The sequence below is a fragment of the Bubalus kerabau genome, chromosome 2, assembly GCF_029407905.1.
Source record: "Bubalus kerabau isolate K-KA32 ecotype Philippines breed swamp buffalo chromosome 2, PCC_UOA_SB_1v2, whole genome shotgun sequence".
In the NCBI taxonomy this organism is placed as follows: domain Eukaryota; kingdom Metazoa; phylum Chordata; class Mammalia; order Artiodactyla; family Bovidae; genus Bubalus; species Bubalus kerabau.
Genome location: NC_073625.1, coordinates 105,471,803 through 105,495,202, shown reverse-complemented (window position 1 = coordinate 105,495,202; position 23,400 = coordinate 105,471,803). Strand labels below are relative to the sequence as shown.

The following is a 23,400-nucleotide window of genomic DNA, read 5'->3' as shown; positions in this document are numbered from 1 at the left end:
TGATTTTAATGCTCCTGCTGCAGTTGTTGAGATTGCATGGATCAGCATTTCAGAAGCACCTGTGTAGACTCTTTTCGTCTGTCCGAGCTATTATAACAAAATGCCATAGACTAAAGGACTTATAAACAACAGAAATTTATTTCTCATAGTTCTGGAGACTACAAGTCTGAAATGAGGGCACCAACATGGTCGGGTGACGACCTTCTTCTGGGTGGCAAACTTCTCCTTTCCTGGCCCGAGGGGCTGGAAAGCTCTGTGGGGCCTCCTTTAGAATAGCACTGATCTCCTTCATGAAGGTTCCATCCTCATGACCTAATCACCTCCCAGAGGCCCCACCTCTAATATCACCATACTGAGAATTAGAAGCCCAAGATGGGGGAGCAGAGAGGGGCAAGACAGACATTTAGACCATAGGACAGACCCAGAACAGGTCTAGAGTGAAACTTTAAAAAAAAAATCTCTTGCAATTCCAGTGGGGGATGAAGCTTCTCCTTAATTAAAGGGCTCATCTTTAACACACCTTCTTTGCTTGGTTCACTTTTCTTCATGCATTTCATAGTTTGAACTTGAAGATAGCGCCATTATTTCAGCATTGTGTCAGTAATAAGAGGTACATTCTAAAGGCCCAGAATCTAGAACATGCTGTCCTGGGCCATGCAGATGAGAAGAAGGAGAGCACTAAGGTGTCAGTTCTTCTTTTACTTTCTCTATTCTTTCTCCCTTCCTCCTGAGGAAACAGTCTTCTGGACCTGACAGGTTGGACTGGAGAAACAGGTTGGAATTCAGGAAATCTGAAATTTTCCCACTTCCAGACTACTTTTGATATCCCATTTGCCCAGCTAGTATTTACTGAGGAGCTGCTCTAAGTAGGGCATTCTGCTGAGTCTTTATTTATATCAGAAATTAGCAACCAATTGTGATGTTTAATTGATTTCTGACTACTATCAAAATTCTAGAGCCAAGTGCAGAGGAGAACTAAGGATAATGATGATGCTGGTACGTTACATTCACGTGTATCTCAACAGTATTTTCACAGAAGTAGATTTGGCGCCTTCCCTCTCTACTAGGGAAATCCTTCTCTCCCCCTCACTTGTATCACCATGCAGCACCTTGCTTCTACTCCTCAGCCCCACAGTTATCCATTACTTTTCCCCAGTCAAACTGAGGCATCTTGACTATTTACACTCAGTTAGGTGGTCTGGTAGCCTCATTAAAATCATTTACTCTAAGGTGTGAATGAGGTTTAGACCTCTTAGAGAAATTTGTATTTTCAAATGAATCTCATTAGACAACCAGTTTTGTTTTCCTCCAGTTAATAATGACATGTGAAGAGAGAGAGTTTTGAGTAGGGCTCTCAGACACATTTATCTGCCCGCTGTGTCCCAACACACAAAGTTTTATTTACATGTGTAGGAAAGAATAACGGAGAAGGCAATGGCACCCCACTCCAGTACTCTTGCCTGGAAAATCCCATGGATGGAGGAGCCTGGTAGGCTGCAGTCCATGGGGTCGCTAAGAGTCGGCACAACTGAGCGACTTCACTTTCACTTTTCACTTTCATGCATTGGAGATGGAAATGGCAACCCACTCCAGTGTTCTTGCCTGGAGAGTCCCAGGGACGGGGGAGCCTGGTGGGCTGCCATCTATGGGGTCGCACAGAGTCGGACATGACTGAAGCGACTTAGCAGCAGCAGCAGGAGAAAACATAGGGAATCAGCCCAACAGCCCTATGTATCTCTTCCACTGCTCCCCACACACATGCCCCCACCGCCTTCCCCCCCCTCCCCCGCGCACACACACCCCTCCCCCCGCACCCCGCCTCTCTTTTTCAGCTCTGCATGTTGCTCTAACTCTACTATCACATGACACCCCATGTATCAAACACCTACTGACCTCTACCATGCTGGACCCGCTGCCTGTTCCTAATCTGTTCCCCCTACAAATTCTGAGTCTTGGTTCCATTTTCTATTTATAATCTTATAACTGCTCTTTAAATTTTGTTCCCCTCATCCTGGAGATAGTTTAATAACACAGATGAAGCTTACTTAGCTTTGGAGTCAGATGCCACTTTCTAGGTGTTTGACCTTAAGCGAGGTATTTATCATCTCCAAACCTCTGTTTCCTCATATGTAAAATGGGCATATTGTGAGGATTAACTATGATATATAAATAGAATCAGGAACATTTGTTAATAGTGCAATACCTGTAGTTACTATTATTAATATTATTTATTATCTGCACTTCCCTCAACAACACTGATTCAGATTTCCTCTGCTGGTTCTGTCTTGGAGGAGCTAATCCTTGAGTGTGCTGGGCTGGTCAAAACCAGTTTCCTGCGCCTGACTTTTTTTGGCTACTTGACACACAAAGTTGATAATGATAGGGACCATATTTTCTGAACAAAAACAGGACATAGTTTTATAAATACAAGCGTATTTGTGGAGATAATAAAAGGCAAGCTTTGAAACCAGGTCTGTTGCAGGAAATCAGAGACATGACTTCTTATACTGTGAATTTTATACTCTGAATGAAGATGAATTTGAGAGTCATGAGGGAGTGCTGAACATAATTAAGTGTCCCTTTGATAACCCATTATATTCAGAAAGCAAGGTCAGTAACACAGGGAAGAGTGGTCTACTCTTCAGGGAGGTGTTTTTCTGCCCCCAAAGAGAAAGCAAACGCTTTGAAGTCAGATCTGGGGTTACATCCAAATGCCACCACTTAAAATTCAATGACAAAGAGACACAAAAACTCCTATAATTAATCTGTTACTGGTGAGGAAACTGAGGCTCAGATAAATCAAATATTTCAGCCCAAAAATTAATGATACCCATCTTGCAGACATATCATGAAGATTAGAAATTATATATAAAAACTTGATGTTTAGTCTAAATAAATGAATTTCCTGGAAATCTAGAGCCAGGTTTCTCTTCAAGATGAAAAAGAACTGAAATTTTGTCCACCTTCCACATATAACCAAGCTCTCAATTTAAAAACAAAAACAAAAAACTATTTAGCTACTATAGAACATGGAAATAATTTTCCACATTTACGTTTTGAACCCCGGTTAGGGTCTCAAAGAGTCAGACATCACTGAAGCAACTTAGCACGAATGCACATCGTTAAGTATATCCAGATAGACCGACTGGATATATAAACTATACTTTTTCAGTATCTATATCTAAAAAGAAAGCTTTCAAAGGATTTCTAGTGTTTTAGCAGTTTAAAGGTGTCTTTTGTTGTTATATAAGAGAAACACAGATGAAACCCAGGGAAACACAGTACTTTCTGGCTGTGTCATTTTTAAAAAGCCGTAAAAAGTGATCACTTAACATTTTATGGAAAGATACCCTGGCACTTAGAGAAACTTCACAAAAAAAGGATACTCTATATTTTGATATATTTAATGCCTAATTTCCAAATAGAAATACTATTCTGGTCTAAATAAATCTTGAACATAGTAAATTGAAAATGTCTATGCTGAGGGTTTATTTCCTATTTCTAATGAATCAATAATTTTGACTTCATTGCATATGCCTCTTTAATTTATAGTGAATAAAACAATACTGATTTTTCAAAAATTAATACAGGATCTCAAGCTACCAAGTTTCTAAATGATGATATTTCCAATGGCAAATGAAATAACATGCTGTCCGTGCAGTTAGTGATTTTAGGCAATTTGAACATCATGATAAAAGGAGGGGGAGGAGGGGAGATTACAAGCAGTGTTATAATTAAAGGTCTGTTGATTCTTCAGTTTAAATGCCATTGTTGAAAGATTTTTCACTCAGATGTCAAAGTCTGTGGCCAGCCAAAACTTGGCATGCTAGAACTCAGCCCAAGGAAACACTGCGTTCTACAGATTTAAAAACCAAAATCTGTTAAGAACAGAAATGTTGGTCTTGGGCTGATTTCTCATGAATCAGAACCAGAGAATAGCCAAATACCACCTCCTCTTTATGAAAGGAAGTAGTACAGGTGGATGTTAATGTGAAATATGTGTTCAGATGGAAAATTAAGGGAAATGATGGTTAGATCTCATCATACAGTGCACTGGGTTAAAGTTCTATGTAAATAAAACATGGTTTGAGAGTTCTGAAACATTTGAGAAGCTTCTTCTAGCTCATCTTTCATGGATAATTAAATGGGGAGCAGAATTTACCTGTCTTCCAAGACTTTCATGTTTAGGTTCTGTTTCTCCAGTACTATCTCCTGTTACAACAAACACTTAAAGCAAGCTTGATTTGTTTAACTCACTGCCTAGAAATATATTTCAAACGCCAGGTTTCCTTTTCTTGAATTTGAAGCTTACACACCAATGACCTGTGAGCTGCATCAAATTAGCCTATAAAAATTTTTGTCCGTACAATACTTAAAAATAATTTGAGAGTTTGAGCCAACAGTTAAAGATCAAAAGGTCTCACCAAAAAGAAACCCAGATCTTTTCCAGATTCTAGGAAATATGGCGATCTTAAAATATTAGACCTGAATTTTTGCATGGGACAGATATCTGGATCTGAGTAATAACCGTTCCCTTCAGATAAGCCATGTCTTCTCCAGTTAGACAAAGTACCTGTCACCCCACATTTTATGCCACATCCACTTCACTCATTTGTTCTGTCACCCTGGATACCAGTGGCACTTGGCTTTTCTTTCTTTGCTTACAGTATAAGTATCGTTTCCTTGCTTTCTTTGCTTGTGGTATTAAGTTTTAAAGCTTTCCAATAAATGATAATATTGCAAAGGCTGTGTGCATACAGGTGCTTCTGAACAAAGCATTATTGAAAATGACAAAATTGGAGTGCAACCAAATTATCCAAAAATAGAGAAATGCTTTAAATTATGTTGATATAGCCATATAATGAAATACTATACAGGGCTTAAAAATATATGTCTTGAAAGAAGGAAGTTTACAATGTATATGACACCTATTTTCTAGGAGAAAAAATATTTATACACATAGGGAAAAAGCTGAACTGATGTCTTAGAGCTGGCTTTAAAAATGTATACATGTGTAAAGAAATGTATACAAATAAGTTAATAAATAAGCTTCAAGGGTATCTTTTGTAGATCCCCTTCCATGTGATTTCTTTATTCCATTTTTAACTCATCAGTTAGAACATATCCTGAAGCTGTTTTTCAACTCTCTGTCTGAAGCTGATTATTCTTCTTGCCTTTATTCTTTAGAGGATACAATTAAGAATAAGATTTTCAAAGTTCTTTTAAATACTTGAGAGGCTCTTCCTGCTTGCCCACACACTAGACTACCACCATGGCAAAGCAATGCATTGACCTGGAATTGGCTTGTTCTTCTAAAGCACCCTTTGCTGATACCAAAAATTATTCAAAACATTTTGAAAGCATTTTGGAACAGAAAATTTTCACATAAATATGTACTTTGTAATATGAACACAAAAACTCGTGCATCAACTTGTGCCAACTATAGGAGGCAAAACTCACAGGTAAAAGCCATTTAAGCATTTATGGAAACTATTCTGATCCCAGCACTTAGCACAATGCCTGGCAGATAGGAAAGTATTCGTTAAATAAAATGTGAATAAATTTGCACTCCCATCAAAAAGCAACTGACTTGAGCATCAAAAATTAGTCATCTTTTAAATAAAGATCAAACAACAAAATCTGAACTTTACTCATAAAGCTTCCAGATGTAGGTTGGGTGCTTCAGAGTCAATAATGCCATAAATTTTTCCCAGAAAAAGAAATAGTTTGTTTATGTATGTGGTTGAGTACATATACAAGTTTAGGCATAGAGTAAAAAAAGGGATAAGAGGTGGTCCTTTCAAAGATGAGTTTAGTGATAAAGAAAGACTCCAGCTCTTAAATATGCCTCTTCCTCCAGGCAGCGCTAGCTCCACCATTACTGATTTGACTGTTTTGACCATCTGTCTCCACTTCTCTAGATCACTTTCCCTTTGAGCTTTGTAACACCTGTTTTCATGAGTCTCCTGTTCATCAGAGTGCTCCTTCTTGCCCCTTCATCCATTCTCCTTTCTTCTGCCCATAAAATTTACATTTGCCTTCCTTTCTTCCCTCACTGAATTCTTGAAGTTTGTGAGCAGTTTTAGCTTCAATCAGACATTCCTATTGCCTCCCTGAAGATCTGAGTATCTCATCCTGGCTTGTGGGCTCTGCTACCACAGATATAGGTTTCCAGCTGCCAAATATACATTCCCACCTGAATGTGCCATCCAGCGTCTCAAACTCCTGCTGCTATCCTTCAAGTATTCTAGAAGCTAGTCATATCAGCCACAAAAACAGTTTGTGCTTTCCTATCCCCATGCTTTTATTCATTCTGTGCCCCTGGCCTAAACTCTAACAGTTGAAACTTTTCCCGTATTCCAGGGTCCATCTCAAACACTGCCTTCCTAGAATAACTTTTTCCCAGCATCCATCATCAAATGATATTTCCCAAGCCACTGAGCCTATGGGATTTTGTCATCAACCCTTTATGATAATGATCTTATTTTGCATTGTATTTTAGTTATGTGGTGTTTATTTTCTCACATATTCTAAACATTAGGTTTGTGGCTTCTTACTCATTTATGTAGCTATGTTCTAGAGCAGAGTCTTTTGCTCATAACAAGTGCTCCTTAAATATATGTTGAGTTAAACTGAGTTTATGGATCAGTGGTTGTATGTGTTTTAGGGTTTGACAGACCCAGAAAGTGCCCCCTAACCAAAGTGTTTCCCTTACTTTCCAAGCCATAATATCTTGCTTTGGAGACTTTCTTTCTACAAATGGGAATATTCCACTAAGTTGCATCCTTTTTGTTCCCGAGCAAGTAAACTATTGACTAGTAAATAGTTAAATTGCTCCACTTTCTAAGATGTACTCATTGTCTCCTGAGAGGGAGCAAGTCTTGCAAGGATAGGCAGAGGTCAAGTTGTTCTCAAGGTAGTAACAAATAGGAAGATGTACCTGAGAGAGGTAGGGTAGTGGAGAGGAGCTTGGGCGATGCCACTTTCTAGTTGTATGCCTTATTTTCTCATCTAGATGTTATCTCACCTAATGTTATCTAGATGATAACACTTTCTACCTTACAGAGGTTATGAGTCTAAGTAAATAGTAATAAACAGTAAATAATAAATACTAAATACTAGAGTACTTGGAATAATATCTGGTATACTGTAATTGCTACATGTTGGCTATTAAGTATTCACTTACATGGCATATATAGTATATATAGCCATATGTATATGAAGCATATATATATATATACTTGATACATAATATTAATACATATACATTTAACAATTATTATAGCTGTTATAATTGTTATGTCACCCCATGAACCTGATGTCACATCCCAAAGAAACTTCTGGATAGCCAGAGACCTTCTGGGAATGGAGCATGTAAAAGAAAATAGAACAGGCATTGTCAGACAGACCAATGTGTGACACATAGCACTGTACTCTGCTAAGTCACTTCAGTCATGTCCAACTCTTTGCGACCCCATGAACTGTAGCCTGCCAGGCTCCTCTGTCAGTGGGATTTTCCAGGCAAGAGTACTGGAGTGGGTTGCCATTTCTTTCTCCAGGGGATCTTCCTGACCCAGGGATCGAACCCAGGTCTCTTATGTCTCCTGCATTGCAGACAAGTTCTTTACCACTAGCAATACCTTGGAAGCTTCAACACACAGTACTGCCACCTCTCAACCTTGCACCTTAAGGAATTTATTTAAACTCTCTGAGCCTCAGCTTCTTCATCAACATAACCAGAATGCCTACTTTTACATTTTCATTGAGGATTAAGTGAGCTTTTGTTCTCCCTAGTGATTTTAAATGGAGAAGGAAATGACAACCCACTCCTGTACTCTTGCCTGGAAAATCCCATGGACGGAGGAGCCTGGTAGGCTACAGTCCATGGGGTTCTCAAAGAGTCGGACACGACTGAGAGACTTCACTTTCACTTTTCATTCTCATGCATTGGAGAAGGAAATGGCAACCCACTCCAGTATTATTGCCTGGAGAATCCCGGGGACGGAGGAGCCTGGTGGGCTGCCGTCTATGGGGTCGCACAGAGTCGGACACGACTGACGTGACTTAGCAGCAGCAGCGATTTTAAAATTGGATCTCATTCTTTTGGTGATTCCTATCCTTTTCCTAAACTTCACAGTTGTTTTCTTGACAAATTAGAGTCTAGACTTTTTGTTTTGAACCAAACTTGAAAGAAATGGGTGGCATTGTTCAAAAAAAAAAAAAAAAAAAACTGGTGGCAGTACTGGCTAATAATTTCAAATTATCAATAATTTAATGCAGTAGTAAAATGGTAAAATATGCATCAATTAATATGCACCAAGCCTGATAGACAACAAATACTTATCAAACTGTGGCTAAATCCTTAATCTAGAACAAACTTACCAGTCAGACCAAGTTTGTTTTTTTTTTTAATGAAATATGTTCTATCTATGGAAATAATTAACTGTACTAATTCACAGGTCTTACAATTGGTCATTTTTTTAAGCACAAGAATTTTTACTGAAAACAGAAAGTCCTTTCTATGTAGTCCTGTTAGGAAGGGTTTTTTTTTTTTTTTTTTTTTTTTTTTGGCGGGGGCAGAGGGGAACAAAGGAAGAAAAACGGTCTTGCAAATATCTACAAACTCCCGGATATTAGGATCTGAAAGAGAAAGAAGCTTGGAATGCACCTTCTCACATTTAGTCCTGTAGTTGTTGTGCTGTGATGTGGCACTTAATGCTCTAGGGGACCTCGAGCATTACAAATGCAACCAAAAGTCTCATAAAAAAACGAGCCTCTTAACAGTATGTGAGCTGGTCTGCAATGGCCTCAGGAAATCCCCCCAGCTATTCACGTCCTTTTTATCCACTACATTCTCTGACTCAAAGGGAAACCTCACTTCACCTCCTTGACCAGAATTGAGCAGACATTGATTTGGTTACCCGGCGCTTTGCTTATTCATTTATTAGTCTTCATCATTTGTATTCCACTAGAACAAAAGAATATATCTCTTCTTTGCATTAATTTAAGTTTAAGGATATGCACATGTGAGTTTGTGAGAGAGTGCGTGTTTATGTTTTTGTAACTTTGTGGGTAGCTTGCTTTAATTTAATCTATCTAGAGTCTAAACTGGAGTATGTACTCACCGTCCCCTTCATTGTGCAGAGTGATTCTGCTTGACATCTTAGCTGAATTCCTATAAATGTTGCAGGTAAAGTGAGCTTTTTAAAAGAGAATCATGTTTTTCTATTCACTTCTATAATTAGTCAGGTTAAGTGTCACATGGGAAAAAAAAATGTCCCAATCCATAATTAAAAAAAAAAAATTAAGAATCACAACTTTCACCTCAGTGAAAACGATACCTTTATCTATGGGCACTTTATGTGGTTTAATTGCCCCCAAGAAAAACCAATAAGAAGTGAATCCAATTAAAAAGCAGATATTTTGGAAGCAAATGCTATGTATAAATGTCTGTACTGGAGACAATAGGAAATTCATAGAAGTATAAGTCAGGGTTTATCCTCAACAAGCATATAGTCTAATTAAGGATGTACAACAGAAAAGATGGGGTTATATATCAAAATTAAAGGTTTAAATAACCATTTTAGGTATTTAGATATATTTGTTACACAATTACATTAATTATTTACAGTAAAATATACCAGGTAATTTCCGTTCCATTGGAAAGACTCATTGATTCAGTACCATATACTCTTAAAGCTACTGAAAGGCAACAACCCGTGACCACTTCATCTTAACTCGACTCATAGGTTAATTTAAACAAAGGTTAGGCAATTCAAGCAATAATAATTTGCCAATAAATTGGCAAAATATATGTTCCTGTCCTTTTAAATGTTGAGCACTCAGTAACTAAGCTACAGATTTTTCTTCAGGAATACTTGTTGAACTGATAGACATTTCTAGGTAGATGTTTGATGTAAATTAACTGAGAAATGGGCTTCCCTGGTAGCTCAGCTGGTAAAGAATCCACCTGCAATGCAGGAGACCCCGGTTTGCCTTTGAAGATATTTTCACTCCTCAATACCAGCTTTTGATGCCATGTTTTCTTTTCTTTTTCTGCTTTATAGCCCTGAATTTGTTCTTAGGGAATATGTTCAGGGTAGAATTGGCCAGAACAGAGCCATAATAAATTTTGCAGCAACGTCTATGATCAGTTGATCATAATCAACCCAAAGATCATGTAGGAACTTAAAGGAAGTAACATCCTTGGTAACCACCTTAGCTCTAACCTGACAAAGAAATTAGTGTAAGTTCAAGAGAAAACCATGGTGGTATATACACCTTAAATGTCTGGAAGTATGCAGACTACCATACACGGTGTTTCCATATATACCTTTACTCTTCGGTTGAAGTGTAAATAATCACATCAATAATGCCAAGCAAATGGGATCTTTAGCTTACAAATCATTTGGAATATATTATACTTTTTGCTCTTCAACTTGTGATCTCAACAACTTATGAGATTATGAAGTCACATATCCACATTTTACAAGTGAAAAATCTATGAAGCTTAAAAGGGTAGATGACTTGCTTAAGGACACAGAGCTCTTACAAGGTGCAGATGCTTCCCCCGATGCACACGATGTGACTGGTTCAGAGGAAGCTGCAACCCAAAAGCAGCCCTTTTCCACACCACAACAATCCTGCAAGGCACCAGGCACCAAAGAGTTGCCAAAATGTGACACATAGACTTTAATCATGAGAGACTGGAAGAGCCCTTGGTCCAAAAGGCATAATTGCTATGATTTCATGCAAGAAGGAAAACTGATGGTTAGCTATCTTTTACAACATATATGTGCCCCGCCTTTATAGAGCATTGGCCATTACTGTGAATTTTCATTACTATGAGATTGGATAAAGTCCTGATGATTTTCCATAAAAATTATGATTCTGTCTAACCCATTGAGAGATATTTTTGGGCTCCTTAAGAGCTTGGATTTCAATATCTGAAAAACTCTCAATCTGGACAACCCTTTCCACCTACTAGGATTTATGTCTTCTCCATTGAAAAATCTGAGAATATAGTCAGTTGTCTTTGGGCTGGCTTCCTGGAGCTTCTTGCTTAGTTAATATGGCATGGAAATGAAAGCAATCATGGGCCACTTTACTAAAACTGACTGGTGCTGGGAATTTATAAAGAAGTATGACTCTGAATCTCACAAGCCACAGGCTTTCATTGGCACTATAGCATTCAAAACTGCCACTACATTTTGCTACTTGATGAACAGAAAGGTGGAGTTTTCGAATCAAAAGATTCAGCACCTGGTTCTAGAAGCTAAAAATGTCAGTGGGTTCTCCACTCATTATCACATCCTTTAAAACTCTACAGACTTACAGGCTTCATTTTGGCTTGGAGAATTAGACCTAACATTTGAGCTTCTTGAATTCTTTTTTACTAATATTACTTAGTTAATGTGATTATTAAGGGGATATCCCCCACACTTTGGTTCCAGGACACTTGCAGTTCAAATAGATATTTATTCCGTAATAATAATGCTGCAGTTATATTCCTGGGACATGAACCCCTGGAGAGGGGAAGAGCAACTCACTCCAGTATTCTTGTCTGAAGAATCCCCTGGACAGATGAGCCTGGTGGGCTACAGTCCATGGGGTCACAGTCAGACACAACTGAGGGACTAACACTTTTATAAAGCATATAGTGTTTTCATATTCATGATCTGTTTATCCTTTTGCATAGAGAGGGCAATAATATTGTCATTCCCTTTTTGTACTTGATGAGATAAACTAAGAACACGATCTAAGGTCATATAGTGGGCACATGACAGAGCCACAATTAAATCCACCCTGATGAACAGGTGATATCACTCATAGTCCAAGAGGTTTTTCACTATACTTGCCAGACCTCACAGATTTGTCCTATGGTTCTTAAATGGATTTTAGAATTATCTAAAGGGCTTCTTGGGCTTCCTTGGTGGCTAAGCTGGTAAAGAATCTGCCTCAGTGCAGGAGACTTGGGTTTGATCCCTGGGTTGGGAAGATCCCTTGGAGAAGGGCACAGCTGCCGACTCCAGTACTCTGGCCAAGAGAATTCCATAGACTGTATAGTCCATGAGATCACAAAGAGTCAGACACAACTGAGCAACTTTCACTTTCAAAGGGCACTCATATATTCATAGGCATTCAGATATTCACCTCAGAGTATCTGGTTCACTAGGTCTAGAGTAGGATGCAGGAATTTATTTTTCTAAGAAGTTTCTAGGTAATGCTGATGCTGCCAAGAACCAGTCTTTCAGGAGCACTGTCCTACAGATTGTGCATGTATCTGAGTGGCCATGATATATATAGGCAAGACAGTCCTAAAAAGGAAGTTAGTTTTGCATCATGTTGCCTTACGCTGCTGCTTTTCTCCCTTTCTGACCTCCACAAGGTAAAAGTGAAACAAATGTGGGATGTGGGGCTAGTAAGGGAGCACCTCACTGTTTAGAGAAAATTTAGGTCTCCTGGTCTCCAAGAATCACACAGCAAAACCCTTCATTTTGCTTTTAACTAAAACCTACTGTTGAGTGTGGTAGATTAACTTGGTGCTGAGTACCAACCCACCACTGAAGAACTGTTTGTTGTAAGACTAAACATAGGCAAACATGATTAGATGGATCCATAGGCAACTCATCTGTTAACCAAGATGTCCATTAAGATAGATTTCTCCATGTCAGCTTAGGAGGAAGTTCTTAGAGGAAAGAGGGAGAAATCCATTCTTGACCTATTCTAGTCAATATTTTTCTGAAGACTGGTAAGAAGTCTTGTATCACAAGCTCAGTTTGAACCAACAGGTAATATATCTACTTTTTTTTTTTTAAAAAAAAAAAGCTAAGAAATATTTTAGCTGTTTAAACTGATGTCCAGATAGAGGTAGCTGGTGGTAGAGCTGGTTCCCCGGGAGCTCTTAGGGAAGAATCCGTTTCCTGACCTTTTCTAGCTTCCGAAGGCCATCTGCACTCCTTGGCTTATGACCCCTTCCACAAATAACTCCAACCTCTTGTTTCTGTCATCACATCTCTTACTTTTAGCTCCGACCCACCTGTCTCTGTCTTATAGGAACACTGGTAATTACATTTAGCTCACATCCATTAAGACTGCTTTGCTCTATAAGGTACCATTTGTAGGTTCTGGGGTAAGAATGTGGATATCTTTCTCAGGGTCATTATTTGGCCTATCACAGTCCTGTTGTGGCATGGCTATCAGACTACAGTTGAAATGTAGATTCCCTTTCTCAGCACCAGAATTTAACAGGCTCTTTAATAAAAAAAATATACGTGCAAAAGGAGTATGGCCAGGGCTAGGAAAGGCAAGAGTGTGACAGCCCTCTTGCCCAGTGTGACTGAGAAGGGCATGGGACCAGGAAACAGACAAAACTGGGTTCTAGTACTTATCAGATAAAATAAGCCACTTAGCTTTCCTCTGTAAACTGAAAGAACCAGAGAATCTCCTACTCACCTAGGTCTAAGATCCTATGCTTTTATAAAATCAATCAGGCTGTTTCTCGATGACATTTTAAATTTAAAACCAAGAGTTTGTTTACTATCTCTAATATTGAGTATAAATATTGTCAAGTTTTCTTTTGAATTTAAAAACTCACCTAAATGTAGAACGTGTTATCCAAGGACTTCTTACTGAAAAAAAATAGTGCTTACTCTATAAAAATCTCTAGTACTACAAGTGTTTCTCCCTTACTAATTCTTAAATATCCCATCCAATAATACTACTTTAGTCTAAGCATCAAATCACTAGGCTTACACCAATAAGTATAACCCTGTTACATATTGGAAACTTAAGGCACATAGAAAATAAATTGCAATTGCATATGAAGAACTACAAGTGTTAACAATTGTTGCCTCCAGCTTGTCTGAGATATCATCTGCCAACATGGCCAGTTGTGATACCAGACAATACATTAAATACGGCAAGTAGAGTGTAAAGACCTCATCCTGAAGATCTCAGTCTCAAGGCATGAGTAACAAAGTAGAGGACAGTCACTGAATGACAGCTGTCCATTATTACAGGAGTTGAAGAGGTGGGAAAGGGCTTGGGTTTTATTCTTTTTTTTTTTAATTTGTCTTGTTCTCCGATAAGGACATGGAAGTTGACCACTGATTCTCAAAAGGAAACATAGCTAGTTTGATACAGATCTCTCTACAGTATTAGAGTCATCCCACAAACACCAGTTTCAAATGATGATTTACAGAGGACCACAAAGAATAATTTGGAGGAAGTTTATAGGAAGGGAAGCTTTGAGAGCTGAACCAGAAAAGGTGCTTGAAAATCAATCAAATTATGGCATACATTGAATTATGGCATTTATTATTATGTGCAGAGTATGCATGGAATTGTGAACTAAAAGCTGAGGAAGCAAAGGTCTAGAAACTGTCATGCATAGTAAATAAATTAACCCTTTATTCTCTTTCTGTGTTCCTTATATTTGGTGATTTGTTCATACAAATGTACACTGAAAAGGACTAAAAAACCTTTCTCTGCAGTGGAAGCATTTAACTATTTGTGCACATGATTAAATGGATGCCTGTAGGAGATTTTCTTTGGTATCACGTAGACACAACCAGTATTTCAAAGGCCAAGAATTCTTTGGGTAAAGGAGATGGGTGGTGTCTGTTTATGACTGTCAAACTTTTCGAAGCTTATTGAATTGGGAAGCTTTTTCTGTTTCTTCTATAATTTGAAGATTATTCTAGTAATATGTTTGGTGGAAAAAAAATGTTGCTAAATAAGTCAGGATCTAATAACTGGATTAACGACTGTTCTAAAACCTATGAGTTCAGTATACTGTGTCATTTAGGTGTCATTTAGGTCCTAGTCTTACTTTCTACTTTAAAATATTAGTTTTCATTGCTATTTTTTATGCTGGAAACTACATAGTATAAGGAAATCAGCTTATCATGAGCAGGTCATCAGTTCTTGAAATATCTGCCCATGATAAAAAAAAAAATGATTGGAATCCTGTCACCAAGGAAATGGTTTAAAAATCTGTTTATTTCAGTGCCAAATGAAAATCTCAGCTTCAACTAGTTATCTGTATTTTGCAACGACTTTAATTCTTTTGCCCATTCATTCATTACATGGCTACTATGTATTAATCATTTAGAAAAAAGAACACCCTAGATGATTATACAAACCTTAAATACAACTATATGTTTGTGTGTGTTCCTATGCTTTTTTAAAGAGCACATTTGTGACAGGAAGTGAAGAATGGCATAGTCAGGGAAAAATTAAAGAGACACGATGTAATTATCCGAACTGGAATTAAGCCAATTAATAACCCGTGTGCTAACACTACCCTCAAAGTGCTGAAAATGCCGTCAGATATTTAAATGCCCTGGGTGGTCATAGCCAGCAATGTTCACCTCATCTGCTTCCAACACCATCCAGAGACATGGCTGACCCTGGCTTCTGAGGAAGGGCTGCCACCTGAAGCAAGCTGCAGAGGAGTTACAGGTTGCACAATCTGAGCGCAAGGTTCGCTCAAGAGCTTGTGCATAGATTTTCACTTATTTTCTAATGAAATCAATACACTGGTATTTTATGCATCTGTTCATTTATTCAACACATATTTACTGAATACCTTCCGTGTGCCAGCCCAGCATCATGGCTGAGGATGCAGGCTTTAAAGTCAGATTGCCTGGGTTTCATCTCCAACTCCACACTTGCTAGCTGTGTGCTCTTGAGCAAGTCACCTAACTCTTCTATGCCTTGATTTTCTTTTCTATGAAGTGAGGATTGGTAATTCACAGGGCACTAAAGTTTGATGAAAATAAGTACTTAACAGAGTGCTTATCACAAATCAAGCGCTCGGTGATATATTGAATATTATTGTTGTTGTTATTATTATTATTAACCAGGAAATATGCCAAAGTCTGGAGACAAGAAGATCATATACCCCTCAGAGAATCCTTGAATTTTACATTCCAGAATTTAGGGCCCTAAACTTTACTCTGTTGAATAGAAATCTGTGTATTAGATCCTTGATGTACTATGTGTCTTGAACTTGCATGCTTTGACTGTTACACACTCAGCACATCTATAGTATGTAGTTTTGTTCTTTCACACCCTGATTGTCTGCCTACCTCAATAAAAACTACCATGTAATTAATGACCATGGGCTCTACCTGTGTTAACTCATGTCATCCTCAAAATAACTTTATGAGATGGATATCACCACCTTATACAGGTAGGGAAACTGAGCCTCTGAGAGCAGCTGTGACTTTTGCACTGTTATAATGGTCCATTTGAGGCTAAAGCTCATTCCCCTTTCACACAGATCACCCAGAACACATTCACTAAGGACTGCACTGTCTTCCCTGGGTTCTTGCCTACCTGATGCTGTGAGACCTACCTGCAGGAGGCCCTGCCGGTGTCAAAATCACTGATTCCTCTTTCCCCTGAATCAACTGATGATGGAGAGTGTGTTTTAGACATGCCACAGCAGCCATTGTTAAAGAGGTTGGCATGCAAATAAACTAAATTACTCTGGCCATGACTTCTCTCAGATTACTTGCCTACGACTGGGCTTCTAGGTGCCTGACATTTCTTTCAGTTTTCTTCTTTTGCCCTAAGTAGCAATGTCGTTGCTGAAGCATGACTGAGAGTTTTTGCTTTTATGTACACCACCATTCTTGTTTTAGGACAAGAGATTTAATCTCTCCTGTAACATCTGATGGCACTGTTCTCTTCATAAGCACCTCTTCCGCCTTAAAAAAATTTTTACCTTCAATTATCTGCTGTAAGAGGGAGATTCTTCTTGAATATGATCATGTGTGTCCTAAAAAGATACCATCAATTACGTGGGTAGATGATACAGTGTCCCCTTTCTAATTTAGTAACTCGTTTCAATTGAAATATATAGGAAGAGTTGCCTATAGCACATCTTCCAGGTAACAAATCTCATCCGTGACTGAAAATGACGCTGTAAGCTGAAAGACAACCACTTTCACCCACAGTGTGCCTATATTTTAAAAATGAGCTGTATGAAAGAACCACATCTTTTTACCTGGTGATGTGTAGCAGATGAAATTCACAAAGAGAATTGCAAACTCTGGGAGAGGTCTTTGTAGATCGATCCACTGGTCTTCACCAGCTTGGAGTGTGGCACCAGCTATACTTTGCTGAGATCGGGCCTGTACAATGTTATATTTTTCTGCTTTTCTCTGAGAACGAATTAAGCACTTAAATCCCTAGAATTCCAGTTAACTACTTAGACGTTTTTAAAAATTAGAGGTCTGGGCACTAACTATATAGATGGAAGTATCTGGTTATTCTGGAGACAACAGTGATTTCCATACCTGTTGGGCCAGAATTTGTCAAGAAAGCTAGAAGTTGGCTAATCTGATGGAAACAGAAACCACTGGTGGGCCACTTGAGCCCCGGGTTCTGATGTCGACACTGCCGTTGCCCTTGTGATTTATTAGCCTGAGTCTCTAGTCCTCAGTTTCCTTATCTGTTAAATGAGGGCGTTGGAGAGATTGATCTCTGTGGCTTTTCCCGGCTCTGGTACTCTTGGGTCTGCGAATCGCCTTCAGTGTCTGCCATAGTCTGCCTTGCCAGCTCTGTTTGTCACAAAGATTAATCTATTTTAACTGTACCTTGGAGTGCTCCCGGGAGAGGAGGATGGATGGATTGTTTTGCACCTATTATTGCATCAGAACTTTTGCCTTTTTAGACGAGATCGTGCCGTGCCTAAAATCTGTCTGCCTGTCTGCCCACTGACTTTGTCTGTGCTGATCTCTTGCCACGGTGCCTCTTCTTCCAGCATCCATCTCCCTCCAAGATCTAGACTCGGCATCTGACTGTACCTGTCTTGTTCTCTGCAGCATCTGTCTGCTACACTCCTAGACCATCGTTAATAAACTTTCACACATTACACACAGACCCTAATATGTTGGCACCTGCATATAAATATCTACCGTTGATAAAACTAGGGGAGAAAACTCCATTTTTGAAAAAAGACCTCTATCTAGTGCCATTTATATTTGCACTTTTTGTTTAGTTGTAAGTTTTAATAGTTCCCCCTTTGAGGATTTGTCAGTACGAGCAGTATTGCTTATCAGAACACACCAACAGTCTTTTTGTAATATTCGCTTTTCCCCTTTGGTTCAGCCGAGCCTGCTGACAGATCATTCAAATTCAATTGTTTTATGTCTAAGCCGAACAGCTAATTAAAGTAGGGATGATTAACCTGACTGGCAGTGTCGCTCTCCCTCTCGCGCGCTCTCTCCCTCTCCCTTTCTCTCTCTCCCTCCCTCCTGTTCCAATCAGTCTTTTTCTCACACTCTCTCTCTCCTTCCGTGTCTCTCTCTCTCTCTCTCTGTCTCTCTCCCCTCCCTTCTCTCTCTCTCCCCCCCTCTCCTCTCTCTCGGTCTCTCCCTCCCTCGGTTGGTCTCTCTCTCTCTCTCTCTCTCTCTCTCTCTCTCTCTGTCTCTTGCTCTACTGTTTTTTTTTTTTTTTTTTTCTCTCTCTCTCTCCTAAACGTGGTCTGCTTGCTGATGGCAGAATGGCACTCGGAGATTTGTGCATTGTGTCTGGTTTCCTACGGGCAGGCTGACCCAGTGCCTCCAGGGACTTATCAATAGACCACTCAGAAGAGACACAGACAGGAGAGAGGAGGAGGGGTGGGGGGAGAGAGAGAGAATCAATATCAAGAATAGAAGGAGCTCCGAAGCCATTTTTTTTTTAAAGAAGTATCGGGACTTGGGAGAGGGTGACAAAGAAGGTTTTTCAAAGAGGCAGTGGAGGAGGTTCTAATAAATTTGGAAGGAAACAGTTCCCTGTCTTGGGAAAAGGAGAACTCCTGACTGATTAGCATTCACACCAGGTATGAGATGTTCGCTACCCCTTATCACTGTGTCGCAACGGAGATGGAAAAGCCTTTTTTTTTTTTTAGGAGACTGAGGGAGCATGTATTTCGCTGTGTTTGTTGTTGGGGGGTAAGGGGGTGGTGTGAGATCTGTGGGCATTTGTGTATGGGAGCAGAAAGAATGGAAGCAGTACAACGGGGGGTGGGAAAGAGTATGGAGTATGTTACTGTCTTCCCTGTCTTTGTGCACCCCTGGGGGGTTACCCAAGTTCATTTCTAGCAGGTGGATTTAGACGGGAGTTACTTAACGCTTGACCGCCAGTTTTGAAAAAAAGAAAAAGAAAAAAAAAAAAAAACGCTGCTTCCTATGTCTATTAAAGGAAGCTCCAATTTCTCTCTCTCTCTCTCTCTCTCCCCTCTCTCTCTCCTCTCTCTCTCTTCCTCTCTCTCTCTCTCTTCCTGTCTCTCTCTCTCTCTCTCTCTCTCTCTGCCCCCCCCATCTCTCTTCCCCTCTCTCCCTCTCCCTCTCTCTTCTTTTTTTCCTCTTCTAACCAGACAGCGGGAGGGTTCCTGGCTCCCAGCCAGCCCAAAAGCCTCTAAGTGTTTTGCACTTGTTTCAGGGAGTAGCTGCCCGGGGATTTTTCAGCATTTTCACTAGAGAACAAAGAGTTCTTTACAAAGGGAAGGGGTGGTGGGGGGAGTGAGCTTAATGTCTGATATATGTTTTTCTATTTTTATTAGTTTTTCGCCTAAAAAGAGAGAGACAGGAACAGAACATTCACTCTATAAAGACACAAAGACATTCCCAAAGAAATCCAGTTATCTTTTCTCCCCATCACCCCAATATATATATACATAAAAAATAAAAAGGAAAAAGACTAATTAAGTTGGATATGTTGCTCTTTTCTCTTCTTTTAATCTTTCTAAATCCGACTTTTCTTATGCTCACTCCATGGTATTTTTTTCTACTCACAATAAAAGTTGTTCAGGATACATCCTCTCTTACTATCTCTTTTACCCAATTCTGGGTCCCTAAAATCCTGTGGAGCAGAGAACAAGACTCCACAAAATAATCAGTTTAGTGGCAAGAACATCTTCTACTTTTGCCACTTGAGTAAAAAGTTAACTATGGGATTTGGGTTCCCAAAATACCAATGGGGTACATTAGTTCATTCGGTCTCACAAGTTTTTGCACCCGTTTAAAAGGTACTGCTTGTGTCGCTTGTCAGTTATTAAGACAAGGTACTGAAGGAACAGATATTTGTATTTTATTTTTGTTTCTATTTAATGATGTAAATGGCAAAAAAAAAAAAAAAAAAAACCCAGAGCGATTACTGCCCATCCGTGATCTACTAGTTCAAGCGAAATATAGTCTAGACAGAGATTTTTCTATGATTCTGATTGCCACGTAGCTTTGCGTGTTCTCCATTTGATTTTTCTGCCTATGCATGTGTATTTTCACCATGAATTTGTGTTTGTAGCAAACATTCCAGAGTGCTTATCATTTTCAAATTAATGCTCCAACAAAAGAAGAAAGAAATCATGTGAACTGTCTGTGCAAAATGTGTAAACAATTCCACCTTTTATATATGCTGTACATTTATATCTTTATACTAACATCCTTGAATTGTAAACTCAATGTTTTCTTTCTAAAAGTTTTCTTCCTAATGTGTTTATATTTTGATTGCTATTTGAAAATCTCTTTAGGATACTTAATAGACACAAAACTGAACAAGGGGGAAATTCACAAGCACCACAAAAATCCTTAAATATATACTATAGGCAGTGCCTAACTACAAATAACTATTTAACTAAGTGGAAACCAGCTACAACAGTTGTTTCAAGGTTCAGAAACTCTTTCCTTTCCTTTTATTTTTTTTTCATCCACTGAAAATATAATCTGTTTTTGTCCCTGGGGTGGGGAACTGTAGGGAAAATATAGATATATACATTTTTCCATATTTTTAGAATACATTTATGTAACTGCTTCTCAGGGATGTAATACATAACAGGGCAGAGAGTGGTGTCTAGTCAGTAAGCCCTTCTGGCTGGGAGGTGTGAGCGCCTTATGTTTGAAGTAACTTGATAACAAGGAGTCTTTTCGGAAAACCTTAGTGTGTATGTGTTGCCTCAGTAATGACCCATCAGAGAAAAAAACAAGAGCTAGGTGGCCAGTGTTTGCACTTGAACTCGCTGAAAGACATTAGAATGAGGGGAACTTTTGGCAAATCCAAATTTCTCTAGGGTAACTCACTTCTTATAGTGTTTTGCCTTGAGACTTTTCTGTATTTCTGTAGAGATTTTTAATGCTCTTAAGAGTGCTTAAGGAGAAAAAGATCTTTAAAAAGAAAGTCATCAAAATAAGAGAAAAGAAACTCGGTCTTGAAAAAGTTTTATATTGAAAGCAAGAGCTTTTTTTCCTCTTCTTTTTCCCTTTTGACTTGTTTCTGATTTTTTTTTTTTTTTCTGTCTTGAACTCTTTTGTTGCCATGGGCTGTTGTGTTTGCATTTTTGTTTTCTGCTTGTACTTTTTAGGGGGTGTCTGTTTTTGATGTGACCAAAGGGGTTTATGGAAGAGACAGAGGGGCTCCTGAAGAGGCTCATATGAAAGCTGCACCAGCCCCTCTCGATCCCAACTCAGGCAGCTCCTATCAGCCAGTCGTGCCGCCAGGAGTAGGGAAAGGTGATAGCTGTCATTCTGCGATTCTTCGTGCATCTGACCTGAGAGTAACACATTCACAGTCGAGGAGAAAAGGGAAAAAAAATAGAGGAGGAGGAAAGAAAAGCTCTTTGAGCTGGAATACACTGGCTCTTTCTTCCTGTAGGCAATCCGCTCCAGTTCTTGGCGACGTGTCCTGCACTATCAGATATCATATGACTTTTTATTTAGATTCCTTTTCGGAGAATGGCCTGTTAGGACTCTGTTTGTTTTCTTTTATTTAATTTCCCTCTCCCTTCACCCGCTAGTTGTGTGTATCTGTGTGTGAGAGAGTGTGTGTGCACATGCATATGTGTGTGCAATTTTTATCTTTGTTTCTGTTCTGTTGATCTGATGCTTTCTTTAAGGACAAAGCTTTAATTATTTCAGTATACTGGTTTAATCATTTGCCAAAAAGAAACCTCCTTCTAGGCGTTTTGGGGGGTCCATTTTTAGACACGTCCATTAACACATGAGGCTAGAGATCCGAAATGCTTGCTGGTCCTGGTCGATGTTTAGCCCACTCTCTCACCTTCATTTCACCCTCCCCCTCATCAGCATGCACAATAGTATAAGTTAGGAAACACCTGTGCTGAGTTGAGAGGGAAATTAAAGTAGAGGCAACTTCTTCAAATCTGCACTCCTAGTTTCACTTTAATAAACTTTTTTTTAATATCGGTTTTTTGGGGTTTTTTTTTTTTTTTTTTTTTTTTGGCACCCTCTGCTGAGCTTGAAAGTGTCAGAAATACTGAACGATGTGTCTGTGGAGCCTTTCTGAGGCCAGATGAGCACCCCTGGAAAGTAGAGCAGGGGCTGAAAGTCATTCAGAGACTTACGTGAGAAATTTAAATAAGGTCTAGGAGATCTGTGGGCCATGCAGGGTTTGGTGATAGATGATAAAATGGAATACTTAGGGACACTCAGGAGGAGAAAGAGGAAAAATTCCCAGCCAGGGGGAACAGGCATTCCTGCTGCAGCAATTAGGACTTTAAAACCCGTATTTGATCCAATTTTTATTTTGTGTAACTCAAAATTTAATAGATATGTGATTGCCTTCTTCTCCATGCCTGCTATGAAAAACAGAGGAAATATACTGACATTATTCCTGGGTTTCTCCTGTATTTTTGATATATTTCTTTTTCAGTTTTCAGGAGTTCGGATTTTAGTTAGCAAAAGTAAAGAATAACTTCTCTAGATATGCAAGAGTTGTCTGGGCATTATTCTTATCAATGCATAACTTATGTATACATAATATATCCTGTTTGTATCAAGATTTTTTTTTTTGTATAGTAACAAACACGACTGCCTTGAAGGTACAGATGATCATTAAATTCTTTAAACTCATAGTTTTTAGTTCCTTGTTACTCTTTCCAAAATTATTTTTTTTATAGATCTCCAATTTCTACTGCCTTATCTTAGCCCGAGGTGGATTTTGTTGAAACTTAGAGCAAATTTTATTCCATCTCTTTAAGAGTACCCAAAAGGGAAGAGAGAACTATTTTTCGTTCAACAAAAAATTTTAGAAGCCCTTTTTTTCCCCAGCGGAAAACTCCAAAACAGCTTTGTCTCAGAACGTTAAACTTGGCATGGATCAGAAATGTGAGTTTTGCTTTGTTTGAGAAAATTTGTTTTTGAAACAACAATGTTATAAATATTTTTAAATTGTCTGCTGAGCATGCGCTGTATCTGACTTTATTCATAGTTTTAAACACACACCAAAGTGCAGTCTTCTGAATGGCCACAGGTAAGGCTGTTGATTTGTAAGATCTTTCTCAGAGCCACCTTCTGTGAGTCTACTCAGTTTTCCAGAAGGGAAAAGGGCAAGAGCTGAGTTTAGACCTGGATTCCTTTCTAAAAACCCTAGAACAGAAGTAGATACCCC

At 38.9% G+C, this 23,400-nt stretch overlaps 1 protein-coding gene across 28 annotated transcripts in view; it reads left to right on the top strand.

The window, feature by feature from the left end:
• ZBTB20 (zinc finger and BTB domain containing 20) overlaps window positions 1-23,400 on the top strand; it is an 869,429-nt gene that overhangs the window by 693,534 nt on the left and 152,495 nt on the right. For 2 of the 28 annotated variants that reach the window (XM_055568264.1, XM_055568260.1), the window contains exon 1: window positions 18,552-18,838. The exons of the other annotated variants lie outside the window; for them this stretch is intronic. The gene's annotated coding sequence lies outside the window, so the exon portion shown is untranslated. Of the gene's footprint in view, window positions 1-18,551; window positions 18,839-23,400 lie in introns of those variants that run through there. 28 annotated transcript variants of the gene reach the window in all.